Here is an 18,981-nt window from a genome sequence, read left to right as displayed (position 1 = left end):
TAAAGGCAATTTCCATCTTACATTTCCATCGACTTTATGTTAACATTACATTAGTATCATTTAAAAGCAAATCTCAAGCTATGATGCTTCATTTGTACTAAATGTTTACCTAATAACGGGTAATTTGATAATTTAGTCAACCTACTCTTGTAAACATGTGCATAGAAAACATTTCTGATAGCCATGATGCCACCTTCAAATAAAATTGGTCTAAAATATCGCATGTAAATTTTTACGATCTTTCACACACTTTGTATGTATGTAAAAAATCGTAATGTAACACATTTCAACGGGAGCGGCATACGGTCACATCCACGTCTTTCGCCATGATGTGTTGAAGGTTCAGTGGCCATGCATTGGTCTCCATGAGCATCTACCCGTTTTATTTCGATGCTTTGTGTTGTAAGCTGAGACCTCACAAATGAAACGATTGAATACCATTGTTGCGGTAGGAAAACACGATTGTTTTTTAATGTTGTCATGCATCGTTTGCATCAATTGTCGTTTATGTAGACTGACCCAGCATTATGAGTTTGAAGTCTATGTGCTGGCAGCAATCGATATTCAATATAATGGGAGACACATATGTGCCTTCAGCGCCGAAAAGATCCCAGGACCCCATCACCATGGAATCCTGTAGGATGCTGGGCCCACCCTTGGGACCAGGAACACGTCGGCGAAAATACGCTCCTTAAACGATGCTATTAGGCAACCATTGTTTATATTGTCGAAATCAACTTTACTCTTCCAGTTTTCGAAAACACTCGTTTCACCCTCGCCCTGATAGGGGAGTGATGTATTCCCCTAAGTGATGTGTCCCCCTAAGTGAGGGGAGTGATGCATCCTCTTTTTTAGTCTTTCTGTCCGGCATGCCGTGTAATCGCGCCCAAATTTGTAGTAGTTCATGGGCATTTATTGTGCATGTTTTGACACTAAAAACGTGCTCCCATATTTTCGGGCTTTGGAGCAGCAGCGGTTTTGGGGAACACCGCGCGGTGATCTACGGCCGGTCGGGCGGCAGGCGGCAACCGACGATGCTGCGGAACACGCGCAGCGAGCCAGCTTTGTTAGATGAACAGCTATATAGCATAAATGTGTGCTCAACACATTTACAAATATACACCAATATACTCATGACTAAACAAGATATACGCCTGCTTAAGTTTGGTGCCGCCACAAAGCATGGTCTAGTTGGCATGATGTAAAGCTCAAAAGCACAGTTCTCTAGGAAATGTAATTTTTGACCTGCTATGATAGCATCAATTATCAACTTACCAAAATAAAATCTCGTCAATCACGTAATCTCGTGGAGACCAGTTGACTGGAATTTTCTGCCAAGCGCCATCTTCATAAGTTTCGAAACACCAGATGGACGCATCATCCCCCCTATCCATCAGCGTCTAAGGTCTATTATTGTCAGCATAAGCATTACAAACTGATCATACCGATAAGCGAGGAGCCTAATGCCTTTCTGGCCAATGACAAGTGCACTGACGCGAGTACGCATTGAAAAAGAACTCCTTTCGCACGCAACTTTTGCCGCATTGTCGAAAACGGTTTTCCCAGGTCCATGAAAGGCTATGTGGTCTGATGGCATTGACTCCATGGGTTGCAAAGGCTGCAGGTATGCTCCGCATTCTATACAATTTTAAGACGACTTCATAGCGCATACTCGATCTCCACACATGAATGGTCACGCAAAAATATCTTAAAAACAATCATTAGAAGCTGTTATATGTTGATTGATGTCATTCATGGACGCCAAATTCAGCACGAGAGCTTGCCGTAGTTCTTACAAGGATGCCGGTATTTTTTTTTAATTGCCCGGCGTCCTCATGATGGAACGAGCTCAATTACTATTACGAATACAGTACATAACCTAGTCGTTTACTGACCTACGCGGGCTAGCGCTTTGTCCCGGAGAAAGTAAATAAACTTGGCTAGCGGGTTTACATGTCAAGGAAAGTTGTTAGACGGGAAAGATGAGATTTCTGCGTCATTTCTTTCCATGGAAAATAAGGTCTGGCACCGTCCTATATCATTAACATGGAATAAAAGCCTATTCACTGCAAGACATGAAAAACACCAAACAGAATGTACTATTTTAGCATAGAATATTTTGTTGAACCTTAGTTGTGTCATAAAAATTTATGTTCAGTCTCTGGTTTCGCGTTCTGGTAACAGGCACTGCAGGTGAATTGATTATATCTAGTACGAAAATTGGATTCCACTAGAATGTCTATGGCCAGCAAGTTGCGTGAACTTGAACCAAGCAAGCGCGGTTTCTACGAAGAGTACATCTGACAATTTTGTCAAACCTTTTCTTAAACGATGCTACTAAGAACACCATTGCAAAGTTGTGGCATTGGACTAACGTTGATGGTCTTGTCGATGTAGCCCTACAATGCGTCGAAGGAGCATCGGCCGTTTCGGCACAGTTCTGCCACTGTCGTGCATGTCGGTGTTGACATTGATTCCTGTAAACTATTCAGTAGATGTCTTGAGCAGGCTAATGAATGCTTCATTGTTTATTTCATCACAAAGGATCCCTTCGAAAGACGCACGGATGTTCAAGGGGATGAAAGCGAGGGAATTAAAGGTTCGCATGTAAGCATCTGTTGGAGCGTCACCCAACGCCCTGGAAGTGACTGGTCAGTGCTCATTGGTCGTGGGTCAGTGGCCACTGCGGGGCACTCCTGACCCCGTTATTCCCCGACCTTAACTTTCGCTCGGCCGGGAGTCTGAGACAACCGCACCCGACCTGGGAGGAAGAAGTTGACTGCGCCTGGAATCTCCAATTTCAGACGCCGTGTAAGGAAAAAGATACTGCTGTGAAGATGTCCTCTACTAATGAAGAATACACACCAAATATTTGACAGCTGGTCAAATGTGAGGCTACCAGAGGTCACAACAGGTAAAAAAGGTCGTTGTGATACATGCGGCCAAAACCTATGTCAATGCGTCAAAAGGGATATTAAGGCCACCAAAATAGGGTTTAAAACTGTGGTGATTACATTTCGACCATTTCTGCTCCCTACAAGGTTCAAGTCAGACCAGGTCACCGTTCAAAATTGGATATACCACCAGCCTATAAGAGCAACACTTTTTCACAATACGCTTCTAAGTTTATTTTATTAGGCGCAGCTGTGGCACAAAAGTATTCAAAACACAAGGTACCATTACAGGCTGACCAAGAGGTCAGCGGAGGTCAACTTAGGTCAAATTTATAAATCATCCATATTAGAAATTGAATTGCTAACTAGGTCTGTGACCAGTTCAATGGCTTCTATGATTAGGACACATTGTACTGTACACCTGCTGATACTCAAGATCGCATGGCTGTTGTATACGTTATGAATAGTCCCTACGGCGCTTGGCGATGTTTTTAATAGAAAACTGAGAACAAGTACGTTGGTACATGAGAAAATGCGTAATCAGCTTTGCAAGCACATTAAAAAGGTGGTTACACTAGTCGTTCTCGTTCATCTAGCCTCTTGGTTCCTTGCAACATAAGTCATTGCGCTTGGATGACCTCAAATGACCTTGTATGCTCCCACGTAACCAATCGCTACCTCCTAATGCATTAGAATGATTTCATAACAGGATTTTAGTGACTTATTCAAGTCCCGCGTCCAAAAACTGTCGAAAAAACTTTATATTTTTGGTTCAGCATGTGTTTTGCAGAAGGCCCCCATGGAGGTAGTTCATGAACTGGGTCAAGGTGTTGTGCTCTGTGGCTGTATGCTGATTTCGCATGCCGCTTAGCATCCAAAAGGGTACTAAGTAACATGCAAGTAACATACATCACATACAAACACCAAAGGTACCCAAAAATACGAACAAATGTTTTGATGCGAATGCAATGTGAAAAAATGAACCAAAAAAACCGGAAATAACAAGAACTGACCTGAACTCAGGCCACTGGCCCGGTCAGAAAGGGTCAGTGACTGGCGAAAACAGTTTATTTTTCAAAAATTTGAAATAAACAGAATGAAACTGCTATTTTACTCCGTTACTGTTGTCAGTTGAACAATGGCAAATGACCAAAACATTTAGGTTTGCTCAAAGTTTCTACACGGTTGACCTCTTTGACCTGAACTAAGTCACTGGCCTTGGTAGAACAAAACCTAAACTTTTAACAAAGGATGTCAAATGAATAAATCAACCGGTGCTGAAAACTTCGTGTTGCTGTGAGCGTTAGTTTTTGACTTGTGCGTGAAAAACCGCATCGGAAAGCAACTTCCGTGGGCGGACGCGGGTTGGCTAGTCAGAAGTCTTGTGAGCCGGCGCAAAAGGCAACGTCTGCAAACATATCGCAAGCTTCATCTGCTCAATATAGATAATTAAGAGTTCGCGGGACTTAATAGCTTTCGCCATGCAAGAGGGACGTAAAATGTTTTACGAGATTCAGCGATCCTCCCATTACCACAGCGGTTGAACCGGTCTCTGTTTCCCACTTACTTCCCTTGGAGATGACCCTGGCCCACATGTGCATACATGCCCTACCGGTTTAACGCGGGCTATTTCACACCAGAACCGTGAGAACACGCCAGTGACAACGCAGTTCACATATTCTTGACACATTTGCAGTCAAAGTCCTTCCGTCGACTGAAATCATGTCGTCTGAATCAGCAACCATGTGGGAGGATAATATTGTGATCAACTTAACCTGGCGGGTTGCAATGGTCACCTATAAAACTGCGTCTGAGCTGGCGCGGTGCAAGGACGCCCATGAGCGACTTAACTATGCTTCTTGTCATCCTTACACATGTGAAGTTATTTGTAATTAGTGAAATAATTTGTAACTCATTCTATAGACGCAAGCTCCACCACAGTGTGATAAGGATTAAACTAGCTTTTGACCGGGCCAGCATGAGTACATCATTCCGTTGACTTTTCTACCTGAACCCATTATCACTCTTGACCGGGCCTGCCTGAGCCCGTCGTAATTATGTTTGGGTCCATCTGAACCCGTTATACTTCTAGCAAGCATGTATCTATGTGTCATCATCTTTGATCGGGCCTGCCTGAACTCATCATCCTTGATGGGGTCTGCATGAACTCATCATCTTCCATCGGGCCTGCCTGAACTCATCCTCCTTGATCGGGTCTACATGAACTCATCATCTTTGATCGGACCTGCATGAACTCATCACCTTTGATCGGGCCTGTATGAACTCATCATCTTTGATCGGGTCTGCATGAACTCATCATCCTTGATCGGGCCTGCATGAACTCATCATCTTTGATCGGGCCTGCATGAACTCATCATCTTTGATCGGGTCTGCATGAACTCATCATCCTTGATCGGGCCTGTCTGAACTCATCGTCCTTGATCGGGCCTGCATGAACTCTTCATCTTTGATCGGGTCTGCATGAACTCATCATCTTTGATCGGGTCTGCATGAACTCATCATCCTTGATCGGGCCTGTCTGGACGTGTCATCCTTGACCGGGCCTGTGTAAATATATCGTCCTGTAACGGGGCTGCCTGAACTCATCATCCTTGACCGGGCCCACCTGAACCCGTCATCAGTCTTGACCAGGCCCTCCTGAAGCCATCATCAGCCTTGACCAGGCCTGCCTAAACCTCTCAACATGTTGAACCTGGCCCGCCCGGGCCCGGCATCACTTTTGACCGGACCGGTCTTAATCTGACGCGTTACCTGTGAAAAGTGGTTCACATGAAAATATTATTATCGGTGAGCTTAATTTGTATTGCACAGCTGCTCCCACTTAACCATAACCACAAGACTACGGCAGGAGCATTGCTGCTGCTGTGTCGTCGATCCATGTTCCGTCGTAAGTAGATTGGGTGAAGGGTGTGGGTGAATTATAAGTAGGGGCTGTTGAATATTAAGTTCGGGACAACTGTGGTCGGTGTGCGGTTATAACTGTCTATTTATACAGATATACTTGTCCATATACCATTCCTTGCGGGTTGGCGGTTGACGGCGCGCCTTGGAGAGGCCTGGTACAACAATTTGAGGTCAGTTTTTCTTGTTTTTCGGCATAACCCCAGAATATCACTTGCTTGTGTGCTGAAAAACTGCGTCTGTTCTGCCGACTATGATCCTCTTTGGGGGCATATGGCCCCTTCGAGGGTCAAGGGGGGCATGGTTCCATGCCCCACTCCAACCCGCCCCTAAATCCGCCCCTGCAAAGTGCACATACGGAGTTTTTAGTGGCGTGTAAGCGCGATTACACGTCTTCATTAAATGATGGTACATGCACATCAATATTGGTACGGTTCGTGACGTACATAAACAACTACAGCCATGTTCCTCAAAGCAAAAGGCTGATCTACGTCATTTTAGGTCAGTGACCTCCACTGACCTTCATTACGGCAAAATCCGATCTTTTAGACAGAGCTGTGATCGAGGGGCTAGAAATAAGCGTTAAGACTATCCCATAAAGCAAGCTTTCCGGCAGTAAACAGCTTCGGGTTTGACCTAGATCTGACCTTTACATCTGAGCAAAGATCAATGGAAGCAGTCGTTTTCCTGAATTCAATTGTCTATTTGTCTGAGAAACCACCTCGGATATGTATGACTTCATCCAACACCCCGTTGCTTATCAGACTGAGTTATTCCCTAGGAGTTGCCTTCTCTGGCCGTCGTGGCCTAACTTGCCATAGATCAGTTGCTTTATGAAGTATATCTGATTTGATTATAGCGAAAGCGTAGATATCAATTTACTACAGCTATGCAAAGTTTGGCGTGGATGCGTCACACCGTTCGGGCGTTTTCTGGGAAAACCATGAGGGCAAATTGAGCCCCACTTGAACGCGTGTTATTTCAAATCTGGTATCAGGAGAGTAGTTTCCTAACTAGTTGAGAGGGCTACTTACGTCACTCCCTCCCCAAATTTGGGCTCCCGCCGGGAGGAAACCAGTTTGCTGGTGTATTTAGTGGAAGGCGTTTTCATTTACATTGTTTAGCCTCCACAACCTAATTTTGCGAAACTAAGTCCTGCATGGTACATTTTTGGGACGAACGGTGTGTTAAAATAAATGGAGAGATGTAAACTGCCTGGCTGCCATAGACATAGACATAGCCAACAGTTTTATTTACTCCTGGCGCATAGCTGATCTATTCGATTCCTCCATATCATTCGGAGAACAGACTACCCAGTTTGCTTAAGTCATCCATGCGTCTCGACACAGTTTACAGTGAAGAGACAAAATTCCAGAATTGGAGAGGTATTTGCCCTACCCCACACAGTAAACATCTTAAATTGTGGTCTGTCCTTACAGACCTAACTTAAATTTGGTTACAACGACGGCCGGTAGGCAGCAGCGGCTTTTTGTTGTACTTCGGCAGTCATTCTTCAGCGGCGCAACGCGGAGCCTGTAACGTTAGAGGGAAAAATCAGTGGGTCCAATCCCTATTATCTCCGTAATGTCGATCAGTGCCGTCGCTGCACTTCAGTGGGAAGAGCATCGGACCCGGATCGATGTGTTTCGGACACACGGTTTCTGCCTCGGGAACCATGCTGCATGCGAATTACTTCACGGGTGTGGTGAGTCAGGATTTTTGCAACTAAATAAGCAAAGTTATAACTTAAATCCCCAAGTTTTTCCCAGAGACAGGCTTGCAACATCTTTGGTCAAGTTTTTTTAAGGTGGAGCTTTATTTTAAAAAGACAAGAAATGAATTGTTTTACTAATAACTACAGTCTAAGCATCGGTCTAGTACACATTTGTTCTTAGTTTCTTGTCGCATTTCCGTCTCCTTTATATATGAGTGGCGTTTAATGCCATAGTACGGGATATTTCGCGGCTATTCTGACGCCATCTGGCGTGACATCAAAGCTCAAGATAATATAGCAGATCGGTCCGTTCCCTACGCACATGTGTTCTAGAATTGGTCATGTTTTTTTGCCTAGCAGAGCACCGTCGACAAGTTTGAATCTATTCGTTAGACCTAACGGGCACGCGAACAAAAAGTATTTTAAATGACCTTTCAAAAGGAGAAGCTAACCTTTTTTATTACTGTTATAGGCTGGCACAGAAAGTTCCGCCTTGCTCATTTCCTTCCCTCAAGACTGGATGCTGAATCAGCCCTTGAGGAGCTGGCCGCTCAAGCCGAAAACATACCATGTAATTCTCTGCGAGATTTTGGTTTTTGCTCAAGGTTTGAGGCACCTCCAACAGCAACGTGTGAGCATTTCCATGAATTTGGAGACACATTCCTCTCGTCCATGTGCCTCAGTAACTGAGAATGTGAGAAAGGCACCTGACCTAATCGCATATTTTTCGTCCGCACCGTCCACCGAACACCGGAAAATCAGCTGCGACATGGCCAAGGTTATGCGGGCTAGCTATGCTGCGCACTGCATCTCATATACAAGTTCAAGCGTAGGCAAACTACTTCGTGACGTCGTCTTCCTGTTTGGCCCCGCCCGCCACTTCCGCATGGCCAGATCTGTCGGGAGCGAGCCGGGCTCAGCATGCTGAGAGGCGATCCAGGGGGCGCCCGAAGGCCGCCGCGTCCGGCCGGACGCCTGTCCGGCGGCGGCCGGAGACAGGTCACGAACTGGCCGCGGAGACGGCAGTGGCGCTGGCGCAATCCAGCGACGGAGGGCCCGCGGGCTGGCCGCCTGTTAAGCAACGGACACGGCCTGCTTTGGACAGGATGAGCCGGCACGTGGGAAGGCTGAGAGCCGCGCCTTGTCGAACAATGCCCAACGTCGTGGCTGGCTGTAGTGCCCGGGGAAAAACGCGATTGCGAGTGCGGAGGTCCTTTCACATGGGCGATGGCTTCCCGTGTCGGATGCCAGACATATGCCAAACACGGTGACCTTCCCACACCGAAGGCCAGCGGCGCTTCCTTCCCACGGCATCAAACTGTGAATGCGCGTACGACTGAACTAATTATCCTCATAGTACTATTACCGATTTCTTATAAGAATTTCTAATTATCATCTTATTTTCATATTTTTCGTAAGAAATATGATACCAGCTACTATACGTATAGAATACATAAATATATCGTAAGCCCTTCTAGAGCCACAACTTAGCATTGAAAATCTCCCGGATCTGTAACCATGTGCGGTGCTGTGAGACAAGTGCGTGATTGGTAGGTGTTATTTAGGTGATGTGATTGATGTTCCGAATTCCGTAAATTTATTTCACCTGTTGCCTGGGCGGTGGTTGAAATCCCTTATTTGTTTTCCTGAACGTAGGGTGATATAAGCATATGTTAAGGAAAACTTCGCTCCCGCGGCATGGCCATAAATATCCCATGTCAACGGCCATCAGCCCGACTCAAACGAGTAAGGTAAACGTTTGCTTAAGTCCCGAGCACCCGACATACTACGCCTCCAAGACAGGTGTCTCCTAAAAGTGCCTAATCGACGACTGTTGCGGTTCGCTTTGTATTCACTACTGTTTGCACCGAGTCTGCCAAACGAGGGGTTAGCTATATTCACTTATAGCCTTCCACGGCTTGCACAAGATTAACAGTAAAACTCAGTTTAGGACAAATTTTTCGGTGAAACATTTAACGCCTCAGTTCTTCAGCTCCATAAACATAACAGGTATGGATATATTGAATACGCTTCACTGTTTGGCGGTTTTGACCTCCACTTTATTTCCCTTATTGTGCAGCGGTGCAGAGCCGATAACAGCACGCATTCCATTTTTCGAATCATCCTGCATTACGATACCAAAGTCATGACTCTTGGCACTTTATGCAAGCGTTTACCTGGTGGACGTCTAGTCGTTGGTAATCAGGATCTTGATAAATTTAGCGAACAATGCAAGCCACTTACGTGTGAATAAAGAGGATGGATGATGTGGCTCTTTACCGTGCACGCTGACCTTCGTACGCAATGGAATGCTTTTAGTCTTAAAAATATACCCCAATCGTGCTAGAAGAAATACTTTCCATGCTTTGTCACTGCCACGATTTTTGGCAGAAGACCAGCTGCCCTGACAACTCCACAAGCCAGATATATGCTCGCATAAACAACTCGAAATTTGAATTGTCCTGTAAGCACGATTTCCCTTCCATACTCTTACGACGACAGACCGCATGGTGTGTGCCCATCAGGCTAGGGAGGCAAATTTACCTAGACGATTGCCTTCGCGTGTCATTCCTTAACTATTGCAGTCTTGCAACGTTAAGGACAACTATGAACCAAGTGAAAACCCCTATGGCCTGCTCACCTCGACGAGCCTACACCAAATCTGTCGCTCTGACGCACGAGTCGTGAGCCATGCTTTGGTCGCCGCCTCAGTTGAGGCCGTAAACCGCTCGGCCCTCATGCCGACATACACTTCCCCGTGGCCCTGGTTAGTGGCCGATCAGCTCCGGTCTCAGGCAGGTACCAGCACAGACACGGGTGTTGGGGGATTGAGCCCGTCAGCCGAGGAGCCTAGAGGCCGTAGTTTCGGGTGTCAAGTGTGTAAATATAATCTTATGCACTGAAAGTCCCAAATCGCTCGTTATTTACCTTCCTGTATTATGAACACACACGCATCTTCCTCACAGTTGTGGTTTTAGTAAGTGCTGTCAGTCAACTCTATTATCATCACCCTCTCAAAATGACATAATTCGTCTAACTTTACACCACATACGATAATTTTTCGACTTCACCTTACAATGAAGACCTTAGAGACCCCTAAGAACTAAAAATGATCAAATAAGAGCCACGGGGAAAACGATGTTGGAAAGCTCGTATCAACCTGCATCAGGTATATGTGACTGAACGATCGCGAACGTGATTTTTTATGGTTCAAATTGGGCCATGGGAATCAAACTGGCGCCTCAGCCCCCCTCCCCCCTCTGGTATTCCAAGACCTAAGCACGCTGCGGCATGTCCGGCTGTGTCAATAACTGAGTTAACCTGATCAATGGGGAAAGTAAGGTCAGGACACTGGGGATGTAGGACGCGCTCAGCTGCTGAGGCTATATTGCTTCGCCTACCTTTCACCCTGGCAGGAAGGGTGACCACAGTGGGGAATCCACCCTGTACCTCTGATTTTCTTGACGAGTAGCTTTACCAATGCACCACCCACGAATAGGGACAGCAACGTTAGAAGTCCCTCCCCCCTCCCCCCCCCCCTTCTAAAGCTGTAAAATATGTTCCATGGAGGTTTAAACGTATGACAATCGAAAGGCAAATTTGGTCACAGAGGTCAAAGTTTATCTTTTGGATTAAACCTGAAATTGGTCTTACCTTTGAAAAAGCTAGAAGAACACTAGAAATACGCTTTAGATTGATATGGCTCAAACGCAGTCTGGAAAACCTTCTTGAAGTGCATGTCTGCCAACAATTCGTTATTTGCCATCTCTAAGCAAAATTTCACCGACATGACCCCCGATAAAGAAGTCATCGAACATGAACCATTTAAACTAGAGCTCTCAAACTTTCACAAAATGTTTGGCGTCGATGAGCACTCTGATACCCAAAATTTCAGCACTGTGCTCAAAATTGTCTTAAGATTATTTTGAAAAGACCTTTTAAGAGGCCTCTGTGGACCATCGCTGGCGAGAAGTTATTAAATTGGGTTCTACGAAACATTTCTCGCTCGATGTGCACGCTTCTTGCAGTCAACATAAACTGGTCATTAATTAATCCTTAACAGCGCCTCGCAGAAGTGTTGACAAAAATGCTGCATTCCTCTTTTTTAGCCGAAAATTCCGGTTTATTTCCAAACGTGACGTCTTCCGTAACTTCATGCCGAAATAACGGATCATGCTGATCAATATTTAAAAAGTTCCCTTGTGTTTGGTTCGGTGAAGTTGCTAATGTATTAGAACTTGTCTGTCGCGATAGCACGTCGGACGGCACAAGGCGTGATCTTCGGCTAGGTCTGGCGCTGACAGCCGTCTGAGCTGATCAGTAGCACCAGTGGTCGTGACGCCTGCGACCGCTGAGAACTCTGGCGCAAAGGTTGATCACTTTCTGAACTTGTTGGATTTAAGCAGCGCCGCATGACCCGTAGACGCTCATGCAATAGTGGAAGAAAGAATGCGTCGGTAGGTTGCACGATTATTTTTTGCGTGTTGGCAGGCAAAAGGCGTCGGCGCGTCTGAGTGCGATCAGGATGCCCGCGTATTTTGCGGAAAGAAAGGTGCAAAGGCCTTGACACGCCCCTGCGCTGCGCCGCTCACTGTCGTCAGTTGGCACGTGACTCGCCGGGCCGGCCTGGCCTCCCTCCGCACCACCGTGGCCGGGCTCATGGGCCCAGCTCTACCCTTGGCGGCCGACGCTACAAGGACGCGTACCCCGTGGTGGGCGTGCATTTGCGCTATTCTTGCACCTGGTTGCAGACGCGACTCTGGCATTCACCTCTGACCGGGGGAAGCACCCGGCAAGCGAATGAGCGCCGGGACATACACACGCGGCGGCCGGCCGGGGGACAGCCTGCCGCGCGGTGGCGTCCGTTTCGTTGACCTCCTCGAGAAGATCGACCGGCTCTGCGGCTGACACCGCGCGCTAGCGAGGGGTCGCTGGTACCGAGGGGTCGCTGGTACATTAGTACCGAGGTGAACCACATCCGCACCCGGGCCGCAGGCGGCGGCGCGGGCGGGTGAGCGGTCTCCGCCCGGGCTCCGTCACCGGTCTGTCTCCGACTGATCTCCGTCACCGGTCTGTCCCCGACTAATCTCCGCCACAGGTCTGTCTCCGCCCGGGCTTCGTCACCGGTCCGTCTCCGACTGCGTCGCTGGTCTGCCTCCTCCGCCGCGGGCGCAGGCGTGGCGGTGAAGGGGTGGGGGTGAAGGAGGGCTGGCGGGAAGACGTCACCTGACCGCGATGCATTGGTGGCCCGTGGCGCTCAGGCTCGCGGCGGCCGGGCCGGCCTTGTAAAACTGGTCGTTGCGCCACGCGAGGCACCAGTGAAATGGCTCCGGGCCGGCTCGCTCGAGAGGTGACCAGACGCTCCTGCCCACGGCGCGGGGCTGACCGCCGCCTCGCTTCTGGTCCCAGGGCCGGATATGGCCGGGTAATGACGTCCAGTGCGGTTTGTTCAGTGCCTCAAGGGGTTCACTGTCCCCGGCTGGAGACGCACTGTGATGCTCTGCAAACATTCTGTGATCCTGATGCCATATGAGCGGTATTGCAACGATGTGTATCACGCATCTGCGAGGATCTATCTCTATCTGTTGATCCTGTATATATCTTCTTCGATCGATCACGCACCCACACCCACATCTATAACTGGAAATGCATCGCCCTGCAATAGATCGGAGCGGAGCACGTGCGCACACAATGACAGAATGATCCGATGAGACGAACACCTCTTAATCCGTCACTGGATATGAAAACCGGAGCGGCAGTGGTGCGGAAATCTCCCATCGAGGTGCGCGCACCACCAAGCGTGGTGACTAGCGCAGGCCCGTTGTATCGAGGGCATGCCAAACTGAGACAGGTCACGTGTCGCACATTCGGTGACTGATTCCCTGAACGTTCTCCCCATGAGAACGACCCTCGTGACTTTCGGCCGGCGGCTCATGGTTTCGAACCAGATGAAGCATGGAAAGTGGTGGACAAAGTCCACGGCCGATGGTGCGGATGTGACTACGTCGTCGGTTAAGTGATGACTGTCCCTTGACTCCAATCGAAGTAGAATGAAGACGTCATTAATATATATTTAAGCACATTGCAGTTCATAATGCTTTGTCGTCCATGAGTTGCCTGCCTTGCGGCAGGTTTGGCAAGGAATACGTATGGATCATGTGATGTGAGAGAGTTTTGCAATACCGTCAGCTTTTTAGGCATGGCTTTTTATTTGTTATGCTGAACAAGATTTGTTATAGTGTTTCATCGTGGAAAAACATGAAGTGTCGCCTCGCTTGCTTCGTCGCACACATCACGCCAAGCCCTTGACTTACTTACGCCAGGAATTGCATATCTTTCAAACCGGGTTTTAGCACGGTCAGAACGGGTACGTGCTTAATCAGTATATGCTCACGCCATTGCTTGCCGTTCTTTGGAATGGCAATGTCGGCCATCGCCATTGGACGCGCAATCAGCAGAATATCTATGCTGCCATATGTACGGGATGCATAGGTATTTTTTCAAGTTAAGCGGTTTTAAACGACACGACCGACACACAGCCCGGCCTGTTCCTTTCACGCAGCCCAGCAAGGGCATCTGAACTTGCGTAATGCTGACTGGCTGTGATTCGATAATCTGACAGTGCTCTTTTGCATAATGAGCTGGACGAATTTTATGATACGGTAATGAGGAGCTGATGGTACGCTGAACGATTTCAGATCGTCCGCGCGCCGCACAGCTGGGAATGTCCTCACACTCCGATCACTGATCTTCGTCTACTTGTAGGCGAGCATAGCTCAGGTTCTTGTCCATTGTCCGTCTGAATGTCTCTGCCCTCTCCTTTTCCACGGCGCCACCGTCCGTTGTTGCACTCATGTCCATACTTATTTTTCCCTGTGGCTAGTTTGCTGAGACTTGATGCTATATAACACGGCAGGCTGTACCAAGATTTATTCGCCACGCTTCTGTCACCTGGGTATATATAACTTGGGTAAAGTATATAGAAGACACTGCTATGGGGCTTGAGCAGAAGCTCACTTCGTCAGTAAGTGCAGTCGTTACCCGCCGGCTGTTGCGTTTCAGTCGCGGTGAGGCTTGCATGTGCATGATCAAGGGTGTCGCTTTCTGAAATCGGTTGGGAGAGCCTGAACTGATGGGGCTCACCTAACCTCTTCCGCTCACAAAACCCGTTTTTTTCTCGGATTTTGGCCACTTAATGTGCGTTCTCAGACTTAAAGCAGCGAAATTTTTGATGCGGAATGTCGTATTGTGACACGCATGGACAAGGCCCTATGGAAGACAATGGGAGACTGGATTTACGACCTGTACGGCGTGACACGCGATCCCGTCCTGACTCATTCGGGCCACTACATGGCCCACTGTGAACACCCATTTTTGGGAGTTAGGTACGAGTTCAAAGACTCCAGAGGCTAGTCCTTCCGTATGTGCCGCGCAAACAGCTGCGGAGCGTACATGCTGTTCTTTTTAACTCGCCATTCACTGACCTGGTGCCGACCTGAGCGCCAGTGCTCGAGGGAATTCATGAGGGCTGGGCTTATGGCTGGCCTCACCACCTGAGTTGGCCAGAGGGCTGATGGCTGGCTTCGCCGATTCTGCTCTCGCCAGCCAATCGCTTTTGCAATGTCCAACTCTTTCCATGCATGGGAGGCTTATTTCGAGAATACCACTTGGTTCTGTCTATATGCGTAATTATAACTGAGCTCGCACGACTTTGGCATGTCCATAACAGGCACACAACAGACATGTCGGCAACTGGAACGATAGAAGAAGTCAAGACTGGTGACCGAATGGGTCTCCAGAGCGCCCGTCTTACCAAATAGCGTGACCAACGCTTTGATGTATATTGGAATTGACATCAGGAAGGAGGCCTCAGTTTTGCTGCTGTAGAGTGATGGGTTGGGAGTCCTCAAGTTGAAAATTGACCTTCAGTATACCAGGAGGCATTGTTAGGCGACGTTATCAGAAAGATTGGGTATACTGAGCAAACTCGACGCTCGGAAGCTGTGCTAGTCGTCACATTTGTTCACAAACGTCGATCAACATCATCCCAACATTTTTATTCACTCTGGAACACAGTCATATGGAAGGTACACCGCCGAGCTGTACTTTGAATCATCTCGTCCCGCAGCCGACTTAATTATGCCCGGTCAGCTCAGGTAGTTAGAGCGCCTGCTTCCCGACTCACAGGCCTGTGGCGGGGTAGGTTCAAACCATTTAAGGCGCCCGTTATTTGTTTCCGAATGGAACAGTCTGCGATCGGTGGCAGCGGCCGCGCCAACAGTCGGGTAGCGCCAGAGGGCAGGACGGACTGAGCGGAGCACTACGGTACGTTAAAGTCTCGCCGCAGCCTCTCGCCGTTGACACATAATTGTACGATCGGGTTAGTGCATGGTAATGCTGGTGCAGGAACAGGGGGGCCCACATAAAAGCTAAACCATGTTTCCCTCAACAGCGGCAACTGTGGTTGTCGCACAGTCGTGGCTGGCGGTGTTCTACTGCCGGTTGAATGGCAAACCACCGTCAAACGCTGTCAGCGACGGCGATAGCCATCAGTGATTCGACAACCGCCATATCGTGACACAAAAGGTGCTTCAGATGACCCACTGGTGGTCCAGCATGCGCAACAGCTGGGCCCGCCGCAGGCAGCTGATTGCCCGGTCGATCGTCCGCGGTGATACGGCCCATCTTAGGTCTGGAGGTGGCCTTGGGCTTTCGTGGGGTTACCCCACAGCACGGAATCTCGGAGCGACAGGTCGGGCGAGTGAGCAGTCACTGGACGGCGTACTCAGTCTGATGCGCATTCCAGCGAAACGAAACGAAACGAAACGAAACCTTTCTGCCGAGGACTATCCTAGTCCTGACCAAGCCCGTGAAGTCGCCCAGGGTGGGTCTAGAAGGGTCTCAGAGCAGTGGCGATGTAGTACTTTAAGGAAGTGTTGACAAGATTATTGCTGTCGCACTTCAAAGAGACATCTTTTTGAGAGTCATGGGCTGACGAATGTGAGATCACTGGTAGCTATCATTGCTGTTATGACGTTTTGTCATTTAATTGTCGTTCGAACGTCACCGCGGTCTCGATTACGCAATTAATACACCGACCGTCGTTTGATAGAACTTGGGTCAAGTTTGTCTGGGCCACCTTGCATAAACGGTAGTTCCACGCAGCCACAAACTATTTCTTCTTTGCCAACGTGATGCATTGCTGAATCGAGAATTTCTGGCCCAATCGGAGCATCCTACACAGTGCTCTGTGCTTTCGTTCTCATGGAAACTAAGGGATGCTTAAGTACGCCTACGTTTACACGAATGGGGATCAGAAGACATACGACTCTTTGCATTCGTGTTCCAAGGACTGCTTCGTTAATAGCCATGGGGTGGGCGTAATTGTAACACATTGTGATGGGGCGGCCAGACAGTTGCCAATATTTGGTGTGAGCCTTTTAAGCCGCATGAAGTTCTGGGATGAACGCATATGCCAAGCTCTGCTTGGTTGGTGAGCACTGAGCTGACCGTAAGATTCTGTATTTGCGGCAGGATGTCGCGACGAAGGCTCGACATGCCGTAGTGCTCCGCTCAGTCCATCCTGCCCTCTGGCGTTACTTGACTGTTAGTGCGGCCGCTGCCCCCGGTCGCAGACTATCCCAGTCGGAAACAAATAGCGAACGCCTGAAGCGGCTTGAACCTACCCCGCCGCAGGCCTGTGAATCGGAAAGCAGGCGCTCTAACCAGCTAAGCTAACCAAACATTCTAAAGTACACTGCAAAGCGAGACGACCTAAAGTACAGTTCGGCGATGCATCCTCCACATGACTGACATAAAAGGGCGTCGAGGAATGGAACCGACACGTTTTGTGCGGCGTGCTCCAGAGTGAAAGACATGTTGGGGGTGATGCCGATCCACTTTTGCGAGCAAATGTGACCATAAGCACAGCTTCGAAACATCACGTTTCCTCATAATACCGACGTTTCTGATGTCATGGATTAACCGCTACCTCCTGGTATGCCGCAGGTGGAGGCTTTGAACATGGAAACTCCCAACTCATCAACCAACAACGAGACTCGAGGCCTTTCTTGCTCACGTCAACTTTCAACTCGTGTAAAAGTGCTGGTCACGCTATTTTGTAAGACGGCCGCTCCGAAGGTCCATTAGGTCATCAGTCTTGACCTACTCCGTCCTTCCAGTTATGTCTGTTAATAATGTTGTGCAGGCCCAGTTTTAATTTTGCATATAGGTGGGAGTTCACAGCGTAGCAGTGGCTTTGCTCTTTCATAGGCCGTCGTCCGTATATGTCGGGATACGCCATTATACATCATAAGTTTTTGGGTCTCGAGCCACTTTCGGTGAGCTATGAACAGCTTTTTTTCGTTTATCACAATGCATCGAACAGCTCAAGTGTTTTTGTGTTTGAATTATATTCCATTCTAAATCATTCGTAAGCAGTAAAAGCCTTAAGGATTGACGAAATATGTTTCAACAATTTGAAGACAAAAATCTGATTTGGGAAACGCAATTTAAAGTGGCCGAAATTGGGGAGGAAGCAGGTTCGCGGGGTAAGTTACGTCAACCTTAACGGGTCATACCCCAGCCGGTTCTAGAAAGTGGCACTCCTGTTTTCCCGTTTTCAATCCGAAGTAAAGCCCCGGCAGCTTAGCAAGCATTGGGTAGATGCGATCCATCTCTAATTAATGTCGGCGGCCTCGCTCTGTACTCGCTCTCCGCCTCACATTAAAAGGCTCAGCCATGCTGCGACAACAGCGTAAACGACCGGGTCAGCGTGCAACAAATGCAGCGCAGCAAAACCCCCTGATGCCAGCGATCTCCGAGCCCACTGCAGATGTGACTTCCTTGGCCTGGTGACAGGAGGCGTGTCTGTTCTCTGACTGTTTTCGCGCTGCAGGTGCCACAGCGGCCGGCCAGTCCGGTCCGGTCCGGTCCAGTCCGCTGCAGCCGGGCCCGTCCAGTGAAGGGTGATCTCTCTCTAGGCCATCAGAGCCAGCGCGACGTCACAGCACCGTTGATTAAGGACGACCGCTCTCGGCAGGTGGGGGCAGCAGGAGGATTTCTGTGTGACCGAAGGCGCCGTCGCCGACTGCACTGCCTGGCCGCGGTGCACGGGCGGGGGCACGGCGCATGTGGCCGCGCGCGCTCCCCCTCGCAGGTGTGCGTGACGGCGAGGGCTCGACCGGGTGGGACGGGTTTCTAAGCAATACCCGCCGACATCCTGCGTCTAGAAGATAGCGTAATTCCGGAGAATATTGGGCATTGGTTTCTTTCATGCGCATTTTCTAGCGGCATGGCCGTTACGAAAGGCGACATCTCTTTTGGCTTCACACGGAATCTTCCGATCGTGAGTGAATGCATTGAATGTTTTGTCTTATGACAAACCGATTGCATAATGTTACTGAGTTTCCGAAGCTTTTCAGTAAAGGCTGCCTGAACTAGGTGTGAACA

This window comes from Pollicipes pollicipes, unplaced genomic scaffold, assembly GCF_011947565.3.
Source record: "Pollicipes pollicipes isolate AB1234 unplaced genomic scaffold, Ppol_2.1 Scaffold_4881;HRSCAF=5763_pilon_pilon_pilon, whole genome shotgun sequence".
Taxonomy (NCBI): domain Eukaryota; kingdom Metazoa; phylum Arthropoda; class Thecostraca; order Pollicipedomorpha; family Pollicipedidae; genus Pollicipes; species Pollicipes pollicipes.
This window is presented reverse-complemented; position numbering follows the sequence as displayed.